The sequence below is a fragment of the Rhynchophorus ferrugineus genome, unplaced genomic scaffold (genome assembly GCF_030347505.1).
Source record: "Rhynchophorus ferrugineus isolate W39M unplaced genomic scaffold, kcgeb_rfMv2 rfM5, whole genome shotgun sequence".
Classification (NCBI taxonomy): Eukaryota; Metazoa; Arthropoda; class Insecta; order Coleoptera; family Curculionidae; genus Rhynchophorus; species Rhynchophorus ferrugineus.
In genome coordinates, this window is record NW_027472584.1 from 25,883,079 (window position 1) to 25,896,073 (window position 12,995).

The 12,995-nt window shown below is 28.4% G+C and overlaps 1 protein-coding gene across 1 annotated transcript in view; it reads right to left on the minus strand.

Annotated features, from left to right (window-relative positions):
- Positions 1-12,995, minus strand: part of klar (klarsicht) — a 193,451-nt gene that overhangs the window by 125,252 nt on the left and 55,204 nt on the right. The window lies entirely within an intron of this gene.

The following is a 12,995-nucleotide window of genomic DNA, read 5'->3' on the forward strand; positions in this document are numbered from 1 at the left end:
ATTTTTCCTATTTATCATATTAAACACAACATTTAAATAACAGCAGCATATCATGAGAAACTCAAGTTCATAGTGGAGCTTCTAGTACATCGTCTAAGGACTTTTCAGACTGACCGAGGTGTCTTTATGTCGTAGTGTATCCTTAAAAATAGAATCCTCCCACAAAAAGCGAAGACTGAATATCAGATTTATGGCATGAACATTGTATTATAAATAATTTTCAATTAATGCAAAATCTTAATAATAAGTTAACACACATTTCCATTTGCAAACAGAATTAAAGGTTTCGATTATTTAATAAAAACAACTTTAAAAAATGACACAATAACCGAAAGCATTTCTTCCTCGGTCTTTCATTAATACATCTTCAGGATACATACCACATTTGTTTGTTACAAAACGTTTAACAACGATGACGAAATGTTGGCTTAAATAGATAACAAGTGATGACACAGTAACATGAGATAAATTTAGTTCGTTAAAAAAACCACTAATTCATTCTAAACAATTAATTTGACGTATGTTTGCCAGATATATGACGGTTACTCAGCCGTAAGCATATATAACATTACAGTACCAAGTTAGATAGTAAGAAGTATATTATATGAAGTTATTTTGTACATACGTCATCTAAATTTCTGACGTCAAAACGACGCATCAACTCTGAATTTTAGTTCAGTTGGGCTTTGATATAGAACAAAATTCTAATCTAAATAAAATAATCGAACAAAAATGTTATCAAATATAATTAATTTTAACATTATAGTACATCTAAAAGCTACAGTTAATTATACAGCCACAATAGTTTATAGGTTAGAGTTATGTTCAAACTAATCAGATAGCATAAATATTTCCTGATTCTGAAACGAATGTACAAATTGCGGCAGGCAATATATTCAACATCTTGACGACGCATGTACAAAAAAACTTTAAATAGTCTATACATGTAAAAATAGCAACAAGTCACGTAGAGCTAAATTTGGCGAATAGGGTGGATGTGGCGACAACAAATTTTTTATGTCCAGCTAACGATGTTGAGCGTAGAACTGTTGCTGTTGTATGTGTTAACATAAAAAAATCGTACCACTTACTGAAAACGACAACACTTATGCAACAACCGATTAGATTTAAAAAAATGGAACTAGTAGAATCTAAAATGAAAGCCATCGCGAGTTAATCATTACAAATTCAGAAACAGCCAGTTTTTACGGTCCATGAATCAATAAAAAGAATCTCAAAACCGAAGACCATATATAAAAATCTGAAATACCCACATAGACAAACCGTAAAAACTCGATTTAAAAGCAAAACACAAAATGGCATCGGCTAAACTGAAAGTTAATTCACATAAAGCCTTTTAAGGGGCCTTGTACATACATCTAGGCATTGTCCATTAAACTATATACCTTTAAAATAGCGTTGGGAACTATCGACTGAAAACAGTCGAAATAGTCGATAGTCGCAAAACAGTCGATAGTCAAACAAATAGCGACTGAACATAGCAATTACTATTTTCAGTCAAATGCACGGTTCGGCTGTTTTTTTTTTCATTCGTGATGTCAGACGAACACCACAAATGTTTTATCGTGTTTTAATATATTAATTGCTACTTTTAAATAACATAGCATAATAAATATAAATAGTACAATATAACTTAAGCAAAACCTAAAAACTAGAGATGTTTAATAACCATAACTACTAAATAAAATGTAAACGTATACTTAATCATTGAGAAATCTAATCCATGACGACCCTAAAAATGATTCTACAATAACTACCAGACCCTTTTTAAATAAAAGTTTTATTTATATATATCGAGTACATTTCTAAAATTGCCAGTCTTTTATTGATGACATCTAATAGACAATTTTGCTCATTTTTTCCCCATTCACTTGTTAAAATCCTGGAAATAATAGAAATCATAGAGAATATCAGAAAATGTATTTATTACACATATTTAATATGCTTTACTCATCTCTTTACCGTTAATATTTTTAAAAGAAATTTAACAACTGCTATTGCAAAAACTTCTTCAAATCATTTGGAATCGATGCAATTTCTGAAACCTTTGGCACCAAATTTTAGTTTTCAAGATTTTAGGAAAAAAGTTTTGACAAACAAAATACTTGAACAAGAATACTGAAAGTTAATCAAGAAAGTATTAGTTATTATACCAGCCCGAAGTATTACCTATTATGCCAGGCAGAAGTATCTTACTATTTATCAATTACAATTTTATTTTTTTACCCTCGAAAAATAGCGTTCCAAAATGCTATTATATTAATTTACAATATATAATTATTCACAAGCAAACTACAAAAGAACATAAAACCACATATATTACATATAAATCTATATAAGCATAAATTCGGCGCATTACTTTCAAGGTCGCGGCTAGGACGACACAGCCAAATTGTTCAAAATCAAAATACCTAGTAGAACCGAAAATAGTAACTAAAAATACACGACTGGAACAGTCGATAGTAAAAAGTAGTCAATTACTAAACAGTCGATAGTCGATTTCAGTCGATAGTTCCCAACACTACTTTAAAAGTGTATTACAAAATATTATAACGTTTGAATAAAATGTGGTACTGCTTTTATTCGTGCTTACGTTCCAAGAAAAACAGGAAAGATGATATTGTGTAATCTCGCCCATTTTTACGTTGTGTTATGGTCTATTTTTTTTCTTCATTCTATCACTACTGTTTTAACTATATAAATATACAGTAATAACTTTAAAAAAATACTTTCACAATATTACTTATTGAATTTAGTAACATCAGGTCTATTTAACTGTTAATTAAAACATGAATATTATCAACATAAACATGTCGTTACTTTCATAGTTTTTATGATAACAGTGGGTTTGTAGTGTTGATCAAAAATTATAAATACACCTCCACTATATTAGATGAAATAAAACTATATATTATGCATTTAATCGCAATTATTATACTATACAAGGTTTTCAGAAAAGTTTTTTTTTATTATCGGACTTCATTCAGTTTAGTTGATAGACTAACTGATATGGTGGCTCCATGGGACTAAAATGACAGTTTTTCTAAAAATATAAGGCATAATTTTTTATTTTGAAAGAAAGTGACATTTCTTTTGGATAAGAATAGTAACCATTAAGATATACAAATAAACGTGTTCAGCAACTCCTATCATTTTTCAGAAGTCAAAAATCACCGTCACCAATCACCGACTGACTTTGAAAAATGTTATATATAAATACGAAATGATATTTTAAAAATACATTTATTTCTGGATATGTATACTATTTTTAAAAGTCGAAAATAATTAAGGTTCCTATTGCATCTTTCCAATAACAGAAAGCAAGTGAACTTCTACGATAACTAACCTACAGCACAAACCTAGTATCGTTCGACTTTCACCACTTGTGCACGAGGTCGAAGCTTAAATAACACTACTAGTATTATTGCATGGTAAAATAAAAAGGAATATCGACTGTGTTTTACCGGATTGGATGATATTTGACGAAACAGAACTAGATACGGATTATAACTTAAAATTTCATTTTATAAAACCAATAATCAGGTTCAATTTAGTTGGTATTTTATTGAGTGACAATAAACTGTGGTACACGAATGAAGATTTCTTTCTCAGTGTTATAATACTCTGCAAAAAAAAACATTAGATCGTAAATGAGAATTAATTATGAGGGATTTACAATATATGGTATAACTTCTGCTTTAATTAAAATATATAAAATACAATTTCACATGTATTTAAAATAAACATACTTTTAAATCGGGTATATTGTATCTACATTTGCAAATTACAAAATACAGTTAGGTGTTATATAAATAGAATGGACCTAATCCAGCCTAGCCTATTAATCAGCAAAAAAAGACATTCCTAATGAACATTAGATTTTTAAATGTACTACAAAAGAGCCTCTTGTAATAAAACCTGATAAAGAAAACAATCTTGCGACGTATCAGATCTTTCTAAAGTCTCTTTTAGCTCTCTCCTCAAGTTGCAATGCTGGATACATCACAGCATTCACTCACTTGAATTTAATCATTTATAATGTCATTCGTGCTAATAAACTTAATATCCAAAAATTTACTTGGCAATTGGAGGTACAGTACAGGTACAGTATTGTCACCTTTAAGATTGACACACTTTACCATTTTGCTTACGAAAGCATTATTTTGAAATATATTTTGAAGCTATACTTACTTGAAATACTAACTACAAAATACCTCAGCATCAGGTATTTGTAATACTATATACAAAATATCTCAGTATCAGGTATTTGAAATACTAACTACAAAATACCTCGGCATCGGGTATTTGAAATACAAATTTCAAAATACCCAGCGTCAGGTATTTGAAATACTAACTACAAAATACATTATCATAAGATATTTAAAATAATAACTATACGATACCTCAGCATCAGGTATTTGAAATACTAACTACAAAATACCTTAGCATCAAGTATTTGAAATACTAATTTCAAAATATCTCAGCATCATGTATTTGGAATATTAACTACAAAATACAATATCATCAAGTATTTGAAATAGTAATTTCAAAATATATCAGCGTAAGGTAGTTGGAATACTAATTTCAAAATATAGCAGCGTCAGGTATTTGAAACACTAACTACGAAATACCGTAGCATCAAGTATTTGAAATACTAATTCCAAATACCTCAGCATCAGGTATTTGTAATACTATATACAAAATATCTCAGTATCAGGTATTTGAAATACTAACTACAAAATACCTCAGCATCGGGTATTTGAAATACGAATTTCAAAATACCCAGCGTCAGGTATTTAAAATACTACCTACAAAATACATTATCATAAGGTATTTAAAATAATAACTATACGATACCTCAGCATCAGGCATTTGAAATACTAACTACAAAATACCTTAGCATCAAGTATTTGAAATACTAATTTCAAAATATCTCAGCGTCAGGTATTTGGAATATTAACTACAAAATGCATTATCATCAGGTATTTGAAATAATAACTACAAAATATCTCAGGTATTTGGAATACTAACTACAAAATACATCAATATCAGGTATTTCAAATAGTAATTTCAAAATATATCAGCGTAAGGGAGTTGGAATACTAATTTCAAAATATAGCAGCGTCAGGTATTTGAAATAAATACTACAAAATACCTCAGCATCAGGTATTTGAAACACTAACTACGAAATACCTTAGCATCAAGTATTTGAAATACTAATTTCAAAATACCTCAGCGTCAGGTATTTGGAATACTAACTGCAAAATACATAAGCCTCAGGTATTTGAAATACCTACTACCAACTACCAACTACCTCAACCCCAGGTTTTTAAAATACTAACTACAAATTGCATTTTATGAGATAATTGAAATATAAATACCAAAAACGTATTCCAACATAAAATCTTTTTTCAATATAGTGTTTCTCTATTCGATGACATTAAAATACAGAACATTCTGTAAATCCCCCGTATTTTTCCTGAGAATAAACTAAAGAAGTTCCCAAATAAGCAACGTGACAGTGTTGTTTCCGTAGAAGCACACATATTATTAGATAACACCTCATCAACCCACGTAAATGAGAATTGTTTGCTTTAACAGGCGCCGCAGTGTGTCAAGATCAGTCAATAATACCAGATCGTTAAAATTTCACCGAAACGATTATTTCCTGTTGTCCAGCTAACGTTTCGAAACAATCCGATCATCCACAAGAATCGGTTTCTTATTTTATTTCGTAGTTATTAATAAATTCGTTTACAGGATGCAGATCGGGTCGCTAAGACTAAGACCGCTTAAACGTCGACCTAATCCAGCTAAAAATACGTTCTTTTGGATAAACACGTACCTCTTAAATCAGAAAACGGACCTGACATTTCCTACGATACAAATTAACTCTTTCGACAAAAAAAATTAACACGTATTTCGAGACATTCTAGTCGCGTCAGAAATAAAGCTCAATACAAAATTAGTTCTTGAAGAAACAAACCACCAAAAATAAATCGGAAATCGTCATAATTTATGGAAATAAAAAAGGCTAGGATGGTGAATTAATTTTAAAGGAATCATGATTTTTCTTTCGGATATACTTGACAAATAACATTTTGATATGTTCGAAACAGCTTAAACTGGACGAAACCACCATGAAAGATGGTAATTTTAAAGAAAAATTATTATTACAAATTCAAAAATGTTTTACTACAATAATGACTCCAACCCTACTAACCATATTCACCAGACATTGTCTCTTTCATAAAACAACGTTTTTCAACATAAAAATATTTGACTTAAAAATGAATCATAGATAAATCTTATCACTTCTTATATAAACTATTATTGATAAAATTAAATATAATACACAGGAGACATGCATTAAAAGTAAAACCCATAATAAATTAATTTATTAACATCCAAATCGGTAACCAAAGTTAATATGAGGCTGACATTTTTATATGGAGACGTGACGTTAATTACTTGTAAGTAATTCCACGATTCCAAAACAGAATTCACTTTACAATACTTAAATTAGACTGCCTCTGAGTTCAAACGAGCTTAAAGCTCTACTATCAAGAATGAGTATATATAGGAAAATATTCAACTGGCTTAAGACTCTAAATTTAGCCGGTTTTTAATTTTAGTTTTCGACTTCTTTGAGTAAGTGACGAATTAAAGAAACGCAATGGCATAATAAGTGCGCACGTTACTTCGAAACAGAAGGTCGATCTCTCTCTCCAGACAAAGTGAGAGATAAAAAAACGGAAGGAAATGTCCAGACAAGACCGTATTTTCGGTGGTACACCAAAACTCTTTTTGGTTTCAGTCAGCTGACGATATATTGATGTAATATACATTGTGTGGTAATTAAGGTATATAATTATAGCTCACTGGTGCAGAGAAGGTCATATATATAAGTACTGATACAACAGTGTATTTTAAGTACTCGCGTTAATATATTTATTTATCTAATTTAATTAACATATTGAAAACAATAATTCAACTATGAAACATAGTTGATTTCATAAACAACAAAATAATAAATACAGCAGTGATTTCAGGTTGAAATTATATATAAATAACGAAGTTATATCATAATAAGACTATGCAAATCAAATCCATCTCTGACTATAACATTCCTCATATTGGAATAACAAAATAAGATATACATTATTGGATTCAGAATAAACTAGCATATAAATAAAAATAGAAATTTTCATTAAAATGCCCCAATGTATATTAAAGTTACATCATAGTTTTGTAACATTAATTAAATTTCATGTGATAACTTGCAACATTTTGAGAAGAACAAAATAATAAATGTACAATTTCATTCAAGTTAAAACTGTAAATAAATAACGAAATTGTCATCATCAAAGTTGCATCACAGTTTTGTAAGCTTAATTAAATTTCATGTGAGTTGTGTATGACTTAAATACAACTGTCCCAGTAACTTTAAACATTTTGAGAGCAACAAAATAATAAATATATAATTTGATTCAGGCTGAAATTATATATAAATAACGAAATTTTCATTAAAATAAGTTAACACATATTAAAGTTACATTATAGTTTTGTAACATTAATTAAATTTCATGTGATAACTTACAACATTTTGAGAACAAAATAATAAATATATAATTTGATTCAGGTTGAAATTATATATAAATAACGAAATTTTCATTAAAATATGTTAACACATATTAAAGTTACATCATAGTTTTGTAACATTAATTAAATTTCTTGTGAAAACTTACAACACTTTGAGAATAAAATAATAAATATATAATTTGATTCAGGTTGAAATTATATATAAATAACGAAATTTTCATTAAAATATGTTAACACATATTAAAGTTACATCACAGCTTTGTAACATTAATTAAATTTCTTGTGATAACTTACAACATATTGAGAACAACAAAATAATAAATATATAATTTTATTCAGGCTGAAATTATATATAAATAATGAAATTTTCATTAAAATATGTTAACTCATATTAAAGTTACATCACAGCTTTGTAACATTAATTAAATTTCTTGTGATAACTTACAACATATTGAGAACAACAAAATAATAAATATATAATTTTATTCAGGCTGAAATTATATATAAATAATGAAATTTTCATTAAAATATGTTAACTTTTATTAAAGTTACATCATAATTTTGTAACATTAATTAAATTTGAAGTGATACAATATATGACATCAAATATAACTGTAACTGTGTATCACTGTAACTCTCATCATTTTGAGATCAATATAATAATCATTGTATCATTGGATAGATACAGATTCAAACTGAATATAAATAATGAAAATTTCACTGAAATATGTTAAGTTATATAATAGAAATATTAATTAAACATCGTCAACTCTCACTATAGTTTCCGACATATCGAGAACAACAAAATAATAAATATCAATGAGGTGATAGTATATAAATACATATTTTTGTAAGATTAATTAAATAGTATTGAAAATAGTTTTACTTGTAATTCGAATTCAGTACTCTTCTAAGAAACCTTGTATAATTTAATGTTCCTACAACAAAGCTAGAGTATTATATCAGCTGTTGAACATTAATCACAGCAATAGGCGTACAGCCATCCAAACTAACAGCGTACTTTGTCGTGGTATCCCGCTTCACCAAACATCAAAGTAATGTTTCTATTCACCGCTATTTAAACAACAAACAAAACCATTATTACTCGTTAAAAGAAAGAAAAACTGTAACAATCATTACGAAAACAATCAATCACAAACATTAGGCAACCAGATTGATTAATGACCATTCAATTACGAAGATATTTATGGTGAAGTAAAATTACTCATCATCCGATCCAAAAGTACCTACCACATGCAATCTATTTGAACTGAAACTATATTTAAACTCGACAATAAAGTTACCTCAGTTCATTATATGCAATAAATGCGCATCGCTTACTTTAATATCATTATTTTTTAGGTCATCCTATTTCCGTTTAGACATACTCTCTATAATCTTTCTTTTTTTTTTCTTCATTTCGAAAACTCTACCGGATTAATATAGGACGTCGGTTCTTCCGTGATTCGAAAGAATCACTGTTTTCTTTCAATCAGAAATAGAATCTAAACTAGCGTTGGGAACCATCGACTGAAAAGTCGAAACTGTCGATAGTCACAAAACAGTCGATAGTCAAAAAAATAGCGACTGAAAAGAGTAATTACTATTTTTATATTTTATAACAGAAATATTCTTAAATTACTGTTCAGGAATTCAACTTTTCTCCCGTGAGGCGATTTCTTCGTTCGTTAATTATTTGCCCAGATTTTGAAAAAACTAGTTCCGAGGGGACAGATGTTACGGGTATAGAGGAATATTTTACGTGCAACTGATATAATTCCAGTATTGTCATTTTATGGGCTTGCCAAAAATCCAGGGGGTTTCTAAATGCCCAATAAATGGCATTTCCAAATACTGCTTAATCTGTAAAATTACTGCAGTACTGGAAGTAATTACTTCTTCCATTCTAGTTATTTTTTGTCAAAGTATATCTCCAGATGTCAATACATTCTTGGTCAGTAGTTGTGTCTTGAATTTCGAGTTGTGGAACTATATTTGTATTTTTTGAAGTTGGAAGAATGGAAGATACCTCTTTTGTGATGACTTTTTGTATCGCCTCAGCATTATTTGCAATACCAAATAGATACCAAATAAATAGATTGCACTTTTTTAAATCTAGGATCTGAAAATGTGGATTTCCCACATATCGTGTTAATTTCTAAAATTTCCAGTCTTTTATTGATGACATCTAATAGACAATTTTGTATTTTTTTCTCCATTCACTTGTTAAAATCCTGGATTAGATGAAATGTTTCAGTCCTCTTATTAACAGTATAGTTAAAGACATCGTGGGATATCTTTCACCAGATAACTCGATGATCATTATTTCAAAGGGCTTTAAAATTTGAACACATTCTGTTAAGGACTATCTTAACAAATAAAAACTGTGCTGCTCTTTTTAATAGCCATCAAATTAAATTGTTAAATAGTAGAGTTTTCCTATCAGAAAATGTATTTATTACAAATATTTAATATACTTTATTCACCTCTTTACGGTAAATATTTTTAAAAGAAATTTAACAACTGCTACTGCAAAAAATTCTTCAAATCTTTTGAAGTCGATGCAATTTCTGAAACCTTTGGATCTAACTTTAGTTTTCAAGATTTTAGGAAAAAAAATTTTTTTCAACAAACAAAAGGGCTTGGACAAAAATCGTAAAGGTTTATCAAAAAAGTATTACCTATTATACTAGCCCAAAGTATTACCTATTATACAAGTCAAAAGTATCTTACAATTTATCATTTACAACTTTTCTGCCCTCGAAAACTAGCGTTCCAAAATGCTGCTATATTAATTTACAATATATAGTTATTCACAAGCAAACTACAAAAAAACCAAACCACATATATTACATATAAATCTATATAAGCATAAACTCGGCGCATTAGTTTCAAGGTCGCGGCCAGGACGATACAGCCACATTGTTAAAAATCAGTTAAATGTACTAGTAGGACCGAAAATAGTAACATAAACGACTGAAACAATCGACAGTAATTAGTAATAAAATCAGTCGGACCAAAAATAGCGACTGAAACAGTCGATAGTAAAAAGTAGTCAGTTACTAAACAGTCGATAGTCGATTTCAGTCGATAGTTCCCAACACTAATCGAAACTTATTTCCCTGGTGCTTTAGTTTCATTCGTTTCGGTTTTAAATAGATAGTTCTACTAGGAAGATTCGATTTATTATTAAGTTTCTCAACCACAACGATTGATTTAAAAATTACGTGCCTCCTGATATTTATAATAAACTTGAATATTTTCAGTTTATACGCACGACCTTTCCGTCATAAATTCCCGCAGTCAGTTCGAGTTTTTAGCTCAATAGTTTCTCAGCAAAATAGCGTTAGATTATTTATTTTAAAATTAACAACCATTATATCATACCTTTCTAACGGTGTACCCTATACTAACCAGTTTAATGTTGAAATTACTGCTGTTGCATCGGTCATTGCGATTTAAAAAAAATATATACACCTTATGATCTCAAGAGATCGAAAACACCGATTAATATTTGTACAAGCTCTATCGAAAACTAAGGTCCATAAAATAAACGTAACTACAATACCATTAATCAAAATTTACGTTCAAATAAAATGCATTTTCACTTTAGTAATCGACTTAACAATCGATAATTTAAACAAAATGTTCGAACTAGAGAACCAAACAATTAATATTGTTATTGTTATAAAATAACTTCATAATTATATTTTAGCATAATGAAAATTTCAAATAATGGTAGTTATAAATGTTATACAAATAACAATTAGCATCACGTTAGACAAAAAGCAAAACACATTAGAACCAAAATAAAACAACTATACTGGTTAGCGGAAGATACTCTCAACTTGATCTAAAATCAAAGAGGTTGATCTATAATACAATTATAAAGCCAACTTGGACCTATGGGGTGCAAATATGGGGTTGCTCTAAAAATTCAAATCAGTTAGTCGTACAGTGCTGTCAAAACAAGGTTCTTCGATTGATTACCAATGCCTATCGCTATGTAACCAATGAAGAACTGCACGATGACCTGGAAATCAAATGGATTTGCGAAGATTACTAAATAATACTAACGTGGAAGCAATACAACTGCTGGACAGCGCGCAGGATGTCAGGAGATTGAAACGAACAAAACCATACGAACTTGTGTGAACATTTAGTGTGTAATATTAGTGTAAACTATAGCTATAAGTTAATAATTAATAAATAATTATAATTTTATAATTGAGGAATACATATTGATGTATTTTCTCGCACTCGTCTTGTTTGTTAATTAATCTAAGTACATAGGAAAAGTAGTAATAAATTAATTGTAAATTAAGATTGTACTAAGCGTATCTAATAAAGATGTTATAAAAAAAATTACAATAAAACCATACCAGCGTAAAATTCTATATAAACGATGACATTTTTATTAATATACATACCACAGTTTTCAACTTCATTCGAATTTTACCTACTAAAAATATGTAAAATATTGCATAAGCTCAACTCAACAATAATAATGCATAAATGCTGACAATAATAATGCATAGATAATATTATACGAAATAGTTCTGAACTATAAATCTAAGATTATTATAAATATTTAAACATGAATCCTATCATCGAGTTTAGCATGATATAAATAAATTCTGAAATTTTCATTAATATATGGGAACCTACATTGAAATTAGACCATAATTTTTAAATCCCACTGAATTCTAGCTATTGAAAATATTTTCATTTTTTATTGCTTTACTGGCTAAATATTAAACTATCACAAACATGTAAATAGCTATAGCATGATTGAGTTTAGCATGAAATTCTAAATAAATTCTGAACTTTTCATTAATTTATATTAACTCTTTTATTTATTTTAATTTATTTAGTTTAATTTAAATTAAACTAACATTTTTTAATGAAAAATTTCGTTACAGCAATCCTTTGAAAAGATAAACAATGGTAGTTATTAAATTAAGCTAAATAGCCAAATGTATCATGATATTCTAGGTAGGTGTTGAAATTTTCATTAGTTTATGTCGACTTATATTGAAAACACATGATTTTTGTATATTAATTAAAATAGAAAACATTAACCATAAATCTAAAAATACTAAAATATATAAACAAAAAAAATTGGTGAAATTTTCATTCATATATTGAAATTAGATCATATTTTCATGTATTAATTAAATTTCACATTCAAATGCATAAAAGGAAAAACTAATGATTATAAATCTTTAACATTCATTTCGTAATCGTAATAGTACTCGCGATTTTAGTGTAAAATACTACAAAAATGCTGATCATTTTTAAATATTAATTAAAAACAGATGGCTATACAACTTAAACTATTAAAAATAGTTAAACTAAGAAAATATTAATAG